This window comes from Schistocerca gregaria, chromosome 3 (assembly GCF_023897955.1).
Source record: "Schistocerca gregaria isolate iqSchGreg1 chromosome 3, iqSchGreg1.2, whole genome shotgun sequence".
In the NCBI taxonomy this organism is placed as follows: Eukaryota; Metazoa; Arthropoda; class Insecta; order Orthoptera; family Acrididae; genus Schistocerca; species Schistocerca gregaria.
In genome coordinates, this window is record NC_064922.1 from 256,346,808 (window position 1) to 256,363,446 (window position 16,639).

At 44.4% G+C, this 16,639-nt stretch overlaps 1 protein-coding gene across 1 annotated transcript in view; it reads right to left on the bottom strand.

Annotated features, from left to right (window-relative positions):
- The window catches only part of LOC126355829 (fibronectin type 3 and ankyrin repeat domains protein 1-like), a 187,008-nt gene that overhangs the window by 14,279 nt on the left and 156,090 nt on the right, over positions 1–16,639 (bottom strand). The gene's annotated exons all lie outside the window — the stretch shown is intronic.

Consider the following 16,639-nt stretch of genomic DNA (forward strand, 5'->3'; position numbering starts at 1 on the left):
TCGGAGATGGGAAGAGGATGAAGAAACTGGTGGGGGGGGGGGGGGGGAATCGTGTTTGTTTCGCACTAAATGACGAAATAGATTTAAGATTTTAACACAAATGGCTGAGGGTACACGTGCTACAAGTCAATAAGCATGACATCCCAGGTTTCTTCAAACTGATTAACTGAGTTGTTACGCCTGTTCGGCGGGTGTAGGATGTAAATTTCAACTGTCCTTTGCTTCTCAATGGGTATGACCTATTTATTATGCAGTCGGAGTATATACCCTTTAAACGAGAGCCGAAGGTGCCTCTGCTGACCCATGTCGAATTGATGAAATCTTAGGAACGTTTATGGGAAAACTATCTTGAAAATTTGGCAACATATACAAGGGTTCAGTCTTCAAATTAGGATATTTTATTATCTTTTATGGTTTCCTTTAAATAATTTTTTGTTACCAACCCTATTTTTTTTTTAAAAAAAAAGCTATATTTAATTAAGTTACTTATACACTGCTGAACATACTGTCAAATGGCTGTGGTAAAATGTAATTTTGACCACAAAGAGCACGTGGGTGTTTCACGATTCATGTTACATTCTTGTAGAGATTGTAGAGGAAACTTAATACGTCAAGTTTTACGTAGGAACCCATGTCCGGAAACATCATCCAACAGCGCTACAGAGTGTCAAAATGATAGGAGCCAGCGCCTGCAAATGTATTTATACAGAGGGTGATTCTGTTGTGATGTTACAAACGTTTTAAGATGATGGAAAAGGATAAATGTATCCATTTGAGGTAAGAGTTCCTTCACCGGGAACGAACGTGTCGAAACTTCTGAGCGAAAACCGTTCTGATACCTCTGGCAGTGGAATACATGTACTAGTACTATTTTTGCAAAGACTATAGGAGAGGCAACTTTCAGAGGTGGCAGTATAGACCAAAAGAAGAAAAGATGTCTTCTAAACATGGGCTGTAAAATGCAAAGCTTAAGACCTATGAGGACTTGTTCAATAGAGTAGATGGGTTTCACAGTAGCGAAGATGAAGAAGTGCTCGTAGCACCTCAGGCATGTATTCCTTGTGTTGGTCCATACTACCACCTCTGAAAGTTGCCTACCCTTCACTCTTAGCAACAACAGTATCAGTATATGTATTCCACTCTCAGAGGTATCAGAACAATTTTCGCTTATAAATTTCGACATGTTCGTTACCGGTACCCATACTTACGCTTCATACATTGATACATTCATCATTCTCCATCATCCTATAAAGTTCGTAATACCATCACGGAATCACGACACACACACACTATATATATATATATATATATATATATATATATATATATATATATATATATATATATATCGTTGGATGACGTTTCTGGACATGAGTTCATAGGTAAAACTTGATCTGCTAAGTCTCCTCAACAAGCTCTAGTAGTGTATACTATTAACTGGTGAACACCCTATATATAAGTTTCATCTGCCTATCTTGAGCGGTTATTGAAAAATGTTCCTTAAATTCAAAAAATATATAATTTACGGGAAATGGTGTCCAAAGTTTCTCAGTACATTCCTGCACTATAGAATGGAATGTCAAGATCTTCTTCTTCACCTTCCAATAGTTTCCTCTTTATTCTTCTGTTCTGTTCAGTTGTTCCATCTTATTTCATGTCCCTATCTCTTCTTTCTGATCTTCCTATCCTCTCTTCTTAGCGCTCACACAGTGCTCACTCCGGCTGGAAATCTTAATGCCTTCAATACGTCACACTTCAATCTGTTCCCTTGGTTGTAGACTTCTGTTGCATCGTAAATGCCAAAGTGCAGTGTTTTGATACCCACAAACACACTTTTAGGAATCAGTAACCAATTTAGATTGTTAATGTTCTCATTAGAATTCTGCGTTTACCGTGAAGATACTTCTGTAACAGTTCTGGCTGAGCTGTCACGAAAAACTGGTTAAACTGAATGTGTCACAGCTGCGAGCAAAGAGTGCTTGTGATCATAGTCCTTTTTTGGCATTATATTTGCACTAGGAACCTTTTGGGCACAGGCTATCCATGGAGGGCATTCACTGGAAGAGGCAGTATGAAGGAACAATGTCCACATTGCATTCCACATATCAGCGTTAGTAGTATTCTGTCTTATTGCCTGCCCATATTACCTCAGTAGACGTTCAATCGCCTCATCAGTATGCTTGTCTCACCCTCCTATTGATTTTCCGTCATTGAACATACTTGAACCCAAAATTTGCTTGAGCCTTCGAAGCCGTGCTCCCATGTACTTTTGCACGTGCCCAAAGCATTCATATTTTTCAATTTTAAATTTCTTTCCATATGGTTTCAGCTCATCTATAGTCTTGAAAGTTTGGCGTCACCATCGCCAATATAGTGTTTGTACCTAACATTGTATCTGGGCATTGATCGTAAAAAAAAGTTTCACTCGTTCCACTTGATCCATTAGCATTGACCTTACAAATATTGTCGTGCACCTGCAATGTTTTGAAAATATCGCAACGTCTATCACTTTTGTACTATCGCCAGTAGTAGCAGTTACAACCGAATTTAGAGACTTTACGGCCCCTTTTTTTGCTAAGAACCGCCTAATGTCACTGTCAAGTCGCTAGAGCCTCCATCCATTTCTACAGATTCCTTCATTGCTACCTTCATGGTTTACAGTCACATCTTCATTACAGCATCCTATCAGTTCACAAAAGCACCCAAGTTTGCCTGGAGGTGTTGGCAAGTTCATGATACCGCAAAAGAGATTAACAGTAGCAGATCATTTTCCAATGGAAGACCACACCAAAGTTGAACATTCGCATCGTGCACTTTAGATCGTCCTTCTCCACCACCAAGACTGCTATGTGAATTATAGGTCACGTCGTACTTGCAACGTGTACAGATTAACTTCGTCTCACAAGCTAACCTTAAGTGTTCTGTAATTTCCAGTTCCTTCCTACACTCGTGCACATTTTACACAAAACACTTTCCAAGCAGCACAGAAGACAACAGTCCAGTTATCCATGTTAGCATTTTCAATCAGCAATGCACGAAATCTGTCAGCTCAACCAGTCACATTCTTGCTATAAGATGTCTCTGGGCAATGGTGAGCCGTGTGTTACTTATTGTTAGCAGCAGAACTCATTGTTTCCATAATTACAACATCGCAGCTTGGAATCTATGTTAATTTTATTTTCCCTGTGTTCTTCCTCTTCTTATATACATGGAGCAAATAGCACTAAGGGTAGATGACACATTAGTAACCGATGGGCATAGTGTGGAAAATCTATTTAACAAGTATTTTATATCCGTTACTGACAGAATGGGATTGTCAGGATCAGTAAATACTGGCCTTGAATATCTGAAACTAGCATGAATATGTCACTCACTTCACCAAAAGAAATAACTTCCATAATAAAATCTTTCAAAACAAAGCATTCTAGTGGTTACGATGAAATATCAACAAAGTTAATTAAGGCATGTTCTTGTGAGTTTAGTACAATTCTAAGTTACTTGTGTAACCAGTCAATTATAACTGGGACATTTCCTGACTGGCTGGAATATGCAGATGTTAAGGCTCTGTTCAAAAAAGGGGATAAAGAGATACCATCAAACCACAGACCGATTTCACTTTTGCCAGAATTATCAACAATTTTAGAAAAAGTAATGTATAGGCAGCTTCTCAACCATCTGACCACAAATAACATATTATCCAGAACACAGTGTGGATTTCTGAAGGGTTCTGATATCAAAAAGGCTATTTACACCTGCAGTGAAAATGTACTTAATTCATTAAATAACAAGTTACAAGCAGCAGGTATTTTCTGTGATTTGTCAAACGCATTCGATTGTGAAAACCACAACATCTTTTTAAGTAAATTAGAATTCTATGGTGTCACAGCCACTGCTGCAAAATGGTTCAAGTCATACCTCGCTAACAGGAAACAAAGGGTGTCAGTGCAAGGAACTAGAGAATTAAGTCATCAGTCATCATCAGAATGGGAAGAAATTACATGTGGTGTCCCACGAGGATCCATCTTAGAGCCATTGCTTTTTCTTGTGTACATTAATTATCTCTCATCAGTTACACTGCCAGAAGCAGAGTTCGTTTTGTTAGCAGATGACACAAGTATTGCAATAAAAAGTATGTCGAGTGTAGGTCTAGAAAGATCTGCTAATCATATTTTCATGGATATTAATAAATGGTTTTCAAAATATCCACGGGTGTACTGCCGGTCTATAGTGTCCAACGGGCACAATATTTTGGCGATCAAACATGTCGCCATCATCAGGTGAACTGACGGACTGAGCTCCTGTGAACGTTCCGGCACGGAGATTCGTACGTTATGGCTGCTAAGGGGGAACTGGGTTCGGTCGCGGCGGCGGCCGATTTAAATACCCTCCGCCCGCGGCGCACTCCCTCCCTCCGCCGTCCGCGCCCCGCGCCCCGCGCCACGGTAGCACGGTGGAACAGATTGCGACTGCGTCTGAGATGACGTCGGTGTGATGGCTCTGTCCGCCGTGGTCGTCACAACTATGCGTTTGCTCGATTTACTCTTGATTAACCCAATCGCTGGTTCCCAAGCCTTGCTAAGATTATAGCCACAGTCACGGTTTATGAGGTCGTCATTGGTGCGAATTTCGATGGCCTCTCTAACAACGCTGTCCCAGTATCTCGACGTCTGTACCAGAATCCTCCTGCGGTCATACTCCATAGCGTGATTTTCCGACAAACAATTTTCAGCGACCGCCGACTTGCTCGGATACATCAGTCGAGTGTGCCTCTGGTGTTCACGGCATCGATCCTCGACGGTACGCATCGTCTGACCAATATATGACTTGCCACATTGACCCGGAATCTGGTACACGCCGGCCTTCCTCAAACCGAGGTCGTCTTTGGCGCTCCCCACCAGTGCACGAGTTTTATTCGGAGGACAAAACACAGTTCCGACCTGGTGTTTCTTCAAAATGCGGGCGATTTTCCCCGAGAGTGCACCTGTGTATGGAATAAATGCAGTGCCTACCTCCTCCCTCGTGACTTCATCCATCTCAAAAGGTTGTGTTGCAGTGGTTGGGCGGAGAGCACGTTGAATCTGCCACTCTGAGTACCAATTTTTTTCGAAATACAGTTCTCAGATGTTCCAATTCCTGGGGTAGACTCTCTGCGTCAGAGATAGTGCGCGCCCTATGTACTAGAGTTTTAAGTACCCCATTCCTCTGTGAAGGGTGGTGGCAGCTGTCTGCGTGCTAGTACAGATCAGTGTGCGTTGTCTTCCGATACACCCCATTACCTAGGGTGCCGTCAGCCCTTCTCTTGACCAAGACGTCAAGGAAAGGTAATTTACCCTTAGTTTCAGTCTCCATAGTGAACTTGATGTTGGGGTATATGGAGTTTAGATGTATAAGGAAGTCAAGGAGTTTATACATACCATGTGGCCAGATGACGAACGTGTCGTCAACGTAACGGAAAAAGCAAGTAGGTTTCCATTCGGATGACAGGGCTTCCTCCTCGAAGTTCTCCATGTACAAATTCGCTACCACCGGTGAGAGTGGGCTACCCATGGCGACTCCCTCCATTTGTTCATAGTATTCTCCATTAAAAAGAAAATACGTGGAAGTCAAGAGATGTCTAAAAAGTTCAGTGGTATTCTCGTCTAACTTCTGACTAATCAATTCTAGCGACTCTCGCAGGGGTATCCTCGTAAATAAGGACACGTCAAAACTCACCATGATATTTGACTCATCCAACCTGAAGCTATCAAGGCGTTTAACAAAATCAACGGAATTACGGATGTGATGAGGGCATTTACCCACATAAGGACTTAATATTCCCGTCAGGTATTTGGCCAACAAATATGTAGGTGCCCTGATGTTGCTGACAGTGGGGCGTAATGGTACCCCCTCTTTGTGAACCTTCGGCAGTCCATATAGTCTAAGCGGTACCGGACCTTGGAGTAACAATTTCTTAGCGTCACCCTCCGGTAAATCTGCGTCCTTGAGAAGAACCCTTGTCTTGTTCTCCACCTTCTTTGTAGGGTCAACGCTGATCTTCCGGTAGGAATCGTCATTTAGCAGGCTATGCATCTTATCAGTGTAGTCCTTATAGGAGACAACAACTGTAGCATTGCCTTTGTCAGCCAGTAAGACAACAATTTCAGAGCGCCGCCCTCTCTTTACTGCTGATATTTGACTTCATCGGCTTGGATTTCGTCGCAATCTGTTCCACCGCGCGACCCTGGCGCGGGGCGCGGACGGCGGAGGGTATTTAAAATCGGCCGCCGCCGCGACCGAACCCAGTTCCCCCTGAGCAGTCATAGCGTACGGATCTCCGTGCCGGCACGTTCAGAGGAGCTCAGTCCGCCAGTTCACCTGATGATGGCGACATGTTTGATCGCCGAAATATTGTGCCCGTTGGACACTATAGACCGGCAGTACACCCGTGGATTATCAAATACGCCGGGAGAAACTCAAGAATCACAATAAATGGTTTAAAGCCAACTCACTGACATTAAACTTCGAAAAGACTCAATACATGCAATTCAGAACCTGTAAGAGGTTTCCACCCAGCATATGCATAAAGTACGAAGAAGAGCGGATAGAAGAGGTTGACAGCCTTAAATTCCTGGGATTACAACTTGATAATAAATTGTTGGGAGGAGCACACCACAGAACTGCAAAAACGTCTTAACAAATCTGTATTTGCAATTCGAGTGTTAGCAGACATAGGCGACATAAAAGTGAAAAAGCTTGCATACTTTGCCTACTTTCATTCCATAATGTCATATGGTATAATATTTTGGGGTAACTCTTAAAGTCAAACAAAAGTTTTCAGAGTCCAAAAGCGTGTAATACGTATTATTTGTGGAGTAAATTCACGGACGTCCTGTAGAAACCTCTTCGAAGAACTGGGTATACTAACTACTGCCTCTCGGTATATTTACTCCTTAACGAAATTTGTCCTAAATAATATATCTCTCTTTCCAACAAACAGCTCAGTTCATACATACAATACCAGGAACAAAAATGATCTGCACAAGGACTTAAAAGCATATACTTTATTTCAAAAAGGGGTCCACTACTCAGGAACACTCATCTTCAATAATTTGCCAGCAAACATAAAAAAATTAGTTACAAATAAAGATCAGTTTAAAAGGAGCTTGATAGACTTACTAGTGGCCAACTCATTCTACTCCATTGGCGAATTTTTTAATATAAACAAGTGATGTATTGTATATATTCATACTATTAGTCCTGTTATTTCAGCTTTAAAAAAAAGTGACATGTTACACATCCACGAGGATCTTCTCAACACGGATATATGTAACGAAAAACTAATCTAATCTAATGATTATTAAAACGCGGCATCGTAACCAGAAGAACGCTTTACACGAAGGGTATAACATGTATTACTGCAAATATGCGCATGAATGAAATACTGTACTTAAAAACTAACAATAACAAACATGGGATGTCTGAGCCCTTAGTGCTTCATTTCTTATAGACAACAGTGTAGCCAACATTTGCCCACCCGCTAGAAGTATGACGTAAGGAAATAATGAACTTGAGGACGAGAAAATGTGAAGAACTCACCAGACGCTGTCACTTCCATTCTGCTCTTCCGACCATTTTCTCTGCAGGTACGTATAAGAACAGTAACAACTACGCTTCTAGGACAAGTACAATGAAAGATAAAACTTTGGCTTGAAGAGAGGTGTTCAAATTAATTTTTAGTAGTAAATAAGATTTTTTTATCACCATCGTCTCTCCTTATGGGATGATATTTACGGTGCGAGGTTTGACAGTGTAGTAACCTTTTTAAGCTTTTGTACAGATTGAGCGTTAGGAATTTACACACATTTGAACATTTGACGCCGGCCGCGGTGGCGGAGCTGTTCTAGGCGCTTCAGTCCGGAACCGCGCTGCTACTACGGTCGCAGGTTCGAATCCTGCCTCGGGCATAGATGTGTGTGATATTCTTAGTTTAGTTAGGTTTAAGTAGTTCTACGTTCTAGGGGACTGATGACCTCAGATGTTAAGTCCCATAGTGCTCAGAGCCATTTGAACCGTTTTGAACATTTGGCCCAAACGTTGCATTTGTATTTCGTCAGTATACAGGGTGTTACAAAAAGGTACGGCCAAACTTTCAGGAAACATTCCTCACACACAAATAAAGAAAATATGTTATGTGGACATGAGTCCGGAAACGCTTACTTTCCATGTTAGAGCTCATTTTATCACTTCTCTTCAAATCACATTAATCATGGAATGGAAACACACAGCAACACAACGTACCAGCGTGACGTCAAACACTTTGTTACAGGAAATGTTCAAAATGTCCTCCGTTAGCGAGGATACATGTATAAATCCCTGATGCGCTGATGCAGCCCTGGAGAATGGCGTATTGTATCACAGCCGTCCACAATAGGAGCACGAAAGGTCTCTGCATTTGGTACTGGGGTTGAGTAGACAAGAGCTTTCAAATGCTCCCATAAATGAAAGTCAAGAGGGTTGAGGTCAGGAGAGCGTGGAGGCCATGGAATTGGTCCGCCTCTACCAATCCATCGGTCACCGAATCTGTTGTTGAGAAGCGTACGAACAGTTCGACTGAAATGTGCAGGAGCTCCATCGTGCATGAGCCACATGTTGTGTCGTACTTGTAAAGGCACATGTTCTAGCACCACCGGTAGAGTATCCCGTATGAAATCATGATAACGTGCTCCATTTAGCGTAGGTGGAAGAACATACTGACGAAACTAAAATGAGCTCTAACATGGAAATTAAGCGTTTCCGGACACATGTCTACATAACATCTTTTCTTTATTTGTGTGTGAGGAATGTTTTCTGAAAGTTTGGCCGTACCTTTTTGTAACATCCTGTATAATATGAACAGAGAAGGGGACATTAGGAAATTGTACGAAACGACTTTGAACATCAGGAAACATTACTTAGCAAGAAAGAGACTGCAGGAAGGTCGAACAAAATCGCTATATTTACATGGAAGTAAGACACTGCGATAAATTCTAACAAGTTTGCAATGAAAAATAAGGGTCGCTATTATTTTGCGTTTGGTGGATATTACATAATATGTTGCTACATTTGAAATTTAGCTAATGCATCGAATTTGTCTTTAGACGTCGATGGAAGTCTCAATCTGTCACCAATCTTGAGAAAATTCATCTGATGTAGCACACACATTTTCGATGGCGCCGCACCAGCGATAAAACCAGACTGAAATATCCACAACATTCCTCATATTTCATGAACGATTTGAGATACCAAATAGAGATTTTGGCAAATGTTAGCGTACAAAGAGTAGAGTATTTTACCATTTGTTTATTATGCAAAACTTCATTACCTACTGTGTTATTTCACTAAATACAGACGTTTTTAATGAAAAATTTAATTTTTGAAGGCCATCGATAGCTGGTGAAACTAGAAATGCTGTGGGTTCGGGAACAACATAACTGAAGACAATACACGTTTATTTTGTACTAAGGATGTGCTTTTTCATAAGCTAATGGCCTTACTTTTCCGTGGTTTCTCACTTAATGAAGTTAATAAACCGCTGTGTCTACACAACTTCTTAGTGTGGTGGCACTTTGTAAACTCCGCTGTGTTTTGGCAAAAAAAGGAAATTTGGTTATGGCAACTACAGAAATGTGTAGGTTTTACTCAAAATTCGCCACTCATGACGCCTCTCTGAAAGTTACATATGGTTAACAAGTCAAGTGAAAATAAATCGCTGCGTTTTCAGTGGAATTTTGTTATAGATGCTAGCCCAACCAGAAGTAACAGATATTTCTGAGTGGTCACCATACAAGTGTGGGTATGGAGGGCCCTCACGTAATGTTTACAAAAATTGTGAGCTTCAGTTTAGAACGGCACTTCCCCTTCAACACTCGGCATTTCCCCTGTAGCGCCTGCCTGTAAACCCCACTACTATCGATCTTCCCACAACTGCTCTGCTGACTGCGCATCTACCGGTCACGGTATTTTGCGCGGTCTCTACAGCGAGTGTGAACAACAATCACATCACACAGCTGTCACATGCCAAAAAAAAGATACAAACAAATTTAAACCTAAATAAACAAGTATTAGAATTGGTATTGTTTTAACGTTCTTTGTTAGTTGGGGATTAGAGCTATAATATAAAACAAAAAACAAAACTCTATGTATGTAACGTCACGAAGCTTATGACTCGTCCCCTCCCCCATGTCATATGACGTCACACTTCGATGACCCCCCCGCCCCCCTCCCTCGTCCTTAACACGTGATGTAACGGATGGGTGGCCTCTTGTGTGGATGATATCTTTCTGAAAGTTTGACAGTATGTCTCCTGTCCCATTGTTCTACACATCAACTTGCATAGCCATTTGGTTGCCACTTCCCTCAGTGACTTCAGAAATTCCGAAATAATAATATCTCTCTTCTATCTTAGTTAAAACGAAATTAGAATTATATATTAACACCTTCAGCTGTTGACGGGCGTTGATGTATATCAACGGGGACAGGTGAAAATGCCTGCCCCGATTGGGACTCGAACCCGGGATCTCCTGCGTACATGGTAGACGCTCTATCCATCTGAGCCACCGAGGGCAGAGAATACAGCGCGACCGCAGGGACTATCTCCCTCACGCTTCCCAAGAGACCCACATTCTCACCTTGTAGGTCCACACACTACATTCGTAGTGTCCCACCCCAACACACTCATTACTCGTGGAAGACAGTCTTACCAAGTCCCGTAAGAGTTCGGGGAATACGTGTACATCCGCACAGAAGTAGAGGTTCATGGCCGGAATTGCCAGAACTATATACACTACTGGCCGTTAACATTGCTACACCAAGAAGAAATGCATATGATAAACGGGTATGCATTGGACAAATATATTATATTAGAACTGGCATGTGATTACATTTTCACGCAATTTGGGTGCATAGATACTGAGAAATCGGTACCCAGAACAACCACCTCTGGCCATAATAATGGCCTTGATACGCCTGGAGACTGAGTCAAACAGAGCTTGGATGGCGTGTACATGTACAGCTGCCCATGCAGCTTCAACACGATACCACACTTCATCAAGAGTGGTGACTAGCGTATTGTGACGAGCCAGTTGCTCGGCCACCATTGCCCAGACGTTTTCAATTGGTGAGAGATCTGGAGAATGTGCTGGCCAGGGCAGCAGTCGAACATTTTCTGTATCCAGAAAGGCCTGTACAGGCATGCAACATGCGGTCGTGCATTATCCTGCTGAAATGTAGGGTTTCGCAGGGATCGAATGAAGGGTAGAGCCACGGCTCGTAACACATCTGAAATGTAACGTCCACTGTCCAAAGTGCCGTCAGTGCGAACAAGAGGTGACAGAGACGTGTAACCAATGGCACCCCATACCATCACGCCGGGTGATATACCAGCATGGCGATGGCGAATACACACTTCTAATGTGCATTCAACACGATGTCGCCAAAGATGGATGCGAGCATCATGCTGCTGTAAACAGAACCTGGATTCATCCGAAAAAATCTTATTTTTCCATTCGTGCACCCAGGATCATCGTTGAGTACACTATCGCAGGCGCTCCTGTCTGTGATGCAGCGTCAAGGGTAACCGCAGCCATGTGCTCCGAGCTGATAGTCCATGCTGCTGCAAACGTCGTCGAACTGTTCGTGCAGATGGTTGTTGTCTTGCAAACGTTTCCATCTGTTGACTCAGGGATCGAGACGTGGCTGCACGGTCCGTTATAGCCATGCGGATATGATGCCTGTCATCTCGACTGCTAGTGTTACGAGGCCGTTGGAATCCAGCACGGCGGTCCGTATTACCCCCCCCCCCCCCCCCCCCCCCCTGAACCCACCGATTCCATATTCTGCTAACAGTCATTGGATCTCGACCAACGGGAGCAGCAATGTCGCGATACGATAAACCGCTATCGCGATTGGCTACAATCCGACCTTTATCAAAGTCGGAAACGTGATGGTACGCATTTCTCCTCCTTACGCGAGGCATCACAACAACGTTTCACCAGGCACCGCCACTCAACTGCTGTTTGTGTATGAGAAATCGGTTGGAAACTTTCCTCGTGTCAGCACGCTGTAGGTGTCGCCACCGGCGCCAATCTTGTGTGAATGCTCTGAAAAGTTAATCATTTGCATATCACAGCATCTTCTTCCTGTCGACTAAATTTCGCGTCTGTAGCACTTAATCTTCGTGGTGTAGCAATTTTAATGGCCAGTAGTGTAAATACCTTCAGCTGCTGATGGGGGTTGATATATATCTATGGGAAGAGGTGAAAATGTGTGCCCCGACCCAGACTAGAACTTGGGGTGTCCTGCTTACATGACAGGCGCTCTATCCATCTGCGCCACCGAGGGCACTGACTATCTCGCGCACGCCTCCCGCGAGACCCACATTCTCACCTTGTATGTCCACACACTACATTCGTAGTGTCCATACCCAACACACTCAATACTCGTGGAAGACATTCTTACCAAGTCCCGCAAGAGTTCGGGTAATGTGTGTGGATCCGCCCAGAAGAGGAAGGTCATGGCCGTCGTAGTCGCTCTGTCCTTTGTGCCCTCGGTGGCTCAGATGGATAGAGCGCCTGCCATGTAAGCAGAAGATCCACGGTTCGAGTACCGGTCGGGGCACACATTTTCATCTGTCTCTGTTGATTTATATCAACGCCCGTCAGCAGCTGAAGATATTAATATACACTCCTGGAAATTGAAATAAGAACACCGTGAATTCATTGTCCCAGGAAGGGGAAACTTTATTGACACATTCCTGGGGTCAGATACATCACATGATCACACTGACAGAACCACAGGCACATAGACACAGGCAACAGAGCATGCACAATGTCGGCACTAGTACAGTGTATATCCGCCTTTCGCAGCAATGCAGGCTGCTATTCTCCCATGGAGACGATCGTAGAGATGCTGGATGTAGTCCTGTGGAACGGCTTGCCATGCCATTTCCACCTGGCGCCTCAGTTGGACCAGCGTTCGTGCTGGACGTGCAGACCACGTGAGACGACGCTTCATCCAGTCCCAAACATGCTCAATGGGGGACAGATCCGGAGATCTTGCTGGCCAGGGTAGTTGCCTTACACCTTCTAGATCACGTTGGGTGGCACGGGATACATGCGGACGTGCATTGTCCTGTTGGAACAGCAAGTTCCCTTGCTGGTCTAGGAATGGTAGAACGATGGGTTCGATGACGGTTTGGATGTACCGTGCACTATTCAGTCTCCCCTCGACGATCACCAGAGGTGTACGGCCAGTGTAGGAGATCGCTCCCCACACCATGATGCCGGGTGTTGGCCCTGTGTGCCTCGGTCGTATGCAGTCCTGATTGTGGCGCTCACCTGCACGGCGCCAAACACGCATACGACCATCATTGGCACCAAGGCAGAAGCGACTCTCATCGCTGAAGACGACACGTCTCCATTCGTCCCTCCATTCACGCCTGTCGCGACACCACTGGAGGCGGGCTGCACGATGTTGGGGCGTGAGCGGAAGACGGACTAACGGTGTGCGGAACCGTAGCCCAGCTTCATGGAGACGGTTGCGAATGGTCCTCGCCGATACCCCAGGAGCAACAGTGTCCCTAATTTGCTGGTAAGTGGCGGTGCGGTCCCCTACGACACTGCGTAGGATCCTACGGTCTTGGCGTGCATCCGTGCGTCGCTGCGGTCCGGTCCCAGGTCGACGGGCACGTGCACCTTCCGCCGACCACTGGCGACAACATCGATGTACTGTGGAGACCTCACGCCCCACGTGTTGAGCAATTCGGCGGTACGTCCACCCGGCCTCCCGCATGCCCACTATACGCCCTCGCTCAAAGTCCGTCAGCTGCACATACGGTTCACGTCCACGCTGTCGCGGCATACTACCAGAGTTAAAGACTGCGACGGAGCTCCGTATGCCACGGCAAACTGGCTGACACTGACGGCGGCGGTGAACAAATGCTGCGCAGCTAGCGCCATTCGACGGGCAACACCGCGGTTTCTGGTGTGTCCGCTGTGCCGTGCGTGTGATCATTGCTTGTACAGCCCTCTCGCAGTGTCCGGAGCAAGTATGGTGGGTCTGACACACCGGTGTCAATGTGTTCTTTTTTCCATTTGCAGGAGTGTATAATTCTTATTTCGTTCCAGATTGCTGTAGGTCATCAATATTGTCTGTTCTTTCCGAAAGAACAGGCACCATATCGACATTTCTTAGTTGGTTGCAAGTCATTCAAGGGTCTGCTGAACCCTCGCTCCAACACTGAATCCACTATGTCTTCCACGTCGATCTTCTCCTATCATGTCATCAGACCAGTGCTACCTATCGTAAAAGCTTTCGATGTGCTCTCTCATCTGTTTCCACCAACGTAATCCCCAAGGCACTCTCAGACATGCCGCCCTTGCTTTAATTTCACCGAAAGTTTTTTTTTTTTTTTTTTTTTTACTTTTCTATATACTGATTCATACCTGTTGACCACCATGTCTTTTCCGATTTTTCATATTTTTCCTGTAGCCATTTCGCCTACGCTTCCTATGCGACCTGTGTTGCTCTATTCCTGTCTTGTTCTGAACGTTCTTGTAGTTGCTTCATTCGTCAATCAGTTTAAGTATTCCCTCTGTTATCCAAGGTTCCTTTGCAGTTATCTTTCTTCTGTACAGGGTGTTACAAAAAGGTACGGCCAAACTTTTAGGAAACATTCCTCACACACAAATAAAGAAAATATGTTATGTGGACATGTGTCCGGAAACGCTTACTTTCCGTGTTAGAGCCCATTTTTTTATTTCTCTTCAAATCACATTAATCATGGAATGGAAACACACAGCAACACAACGTACCAGCGTGACTTCAAACACTTTGTTACAGGAAATGTTCAAAATGTCCTCCGTTAGCGAGGATACATGCATCCACCCTCCGTCGCATGGAATCCCTGATGCGCTGATGCAGCCCTGGAGAATGGCGTATTGTATCACAGCCGTCCACAATACGAGCACGAAGAGTCTCTACATTTGGTACCGGGGTTGCGTAGACAAGAGCTTTCAAATGCCCCCATAAATGAAAGTCAAGAGGGTTGACGTCAGGAGAGCGTGGAGGCCATGGAATTGGTCCGCCTCTACCACTCCACCAGTCGCTGAATCTGTTGTTGAGAAGCGTACGAACAGTTCGACTGAAATGTGCAGGAGCTCCATCGTCCATGAACCACATGTTGTGCCGTACTTGTAAAGACACATGTTCCAGTAGCACAGGTAGAGTATCCCGTATGAAATCACGATAACGTGCTCAATTGAGCGTAGGTGGAAGAACATGGGGCCCAATCAAGACATCACCAACAATGCCTGCCCAAAGGTTCACACAAAATCTGTGTTGATGACGTGATTGCACAATTGCTTGCGGATTCTCGTCAGCCCACACATGTTGACTGTGAAATTTTACAATTTGATCACGTTGGAATGGAGCCTCATCCGTAAAGAGAACATTTGCACTGAAATGAGGATTGACACATTGTTGGATGAACCATTCGCAGAAGTGTACCCGTGGAGGCCAATCAGCTGCTGATAGTGCCTGCACACGCTGTACATGGTATGGAAACAACTGGTTCTCCCGTAGCACTCTCCATACAGTGACGTGGTCAACGTTACCTTGTACAGCAGCAACTTCCAACTTCTCTGACGCTGACATTAGAGTTATCGTCAACTGCACGAAGAACTGCCTCGTCCATTGCAGGTGTCCTCGTCGTTCTAGGTCTTCCCCCGGTCGCGAGTCATAGGCTGGAATGTTCCGTGCTCCCTAAGACACCGATCAATTGCTTCGAACGTCTTCCTGTCGGGACACCTTCGTTCTGGAAATCTGTCTCGATACAAACGTACCGCGCCACGGCTATTGCCCCGTGCTAATCCATACATCAAATGGACATCTGCCAACTCCGCTTTTGTAAACATTGCACTGACTGCAAAACCACGTTCGTGATGAACACTAACCTGTTGATGCTACGTACTGATGTGCTTGATGCTAGTACTGTAGAGCAATGAGTCGCATGTCAACACAAGCACCGAAGTCAACATTAACTTCCTTCAATTGGGCCAACTGGCGGTGAATCGAGGAAGTAGTACATACTGACGAAACTAAAATGAGCTCTAACATGGAAATTAAGCGTTTCCGGACACATGTCCACATAACATCTTTTCTTTATTTGAGTGTGAGGAATGTCTCCTGAAAGTTTGGCCATACCTTTTTGTAACACCCTGTATATGTTTGTCGGTCCAACTTCTGTGATGCCCGTTTTATTGCTGCCCTTTTCCTCTTCAGCTGACCTGCGTACTGATATTCACTGTCGCATATCTTCATCCTTTGACACTTGATCATTCTTCAGTACTTCTTTATTCCCCTTCTTCCCACACTGATTTTCCGGACGATTCGCTTTAATTCCAGGTTAGTCTTCAACGTTACTAAATTGTGAATCGAGGCTATATCTGCTCCGGTGTACGCCTTACAATCCAACATCTGGTTTTGCAATCTCTGTCTGATTATGAATAACACAGACGGAACCTTCCCTTGTCTCCGGGCGTTTTACAAGTATACCCCCTCCTCTTGTGATTTTTGAACTGTGTATTCGCTGTCAGTCGATGAATTTTATTGCAGAGCTCCATTA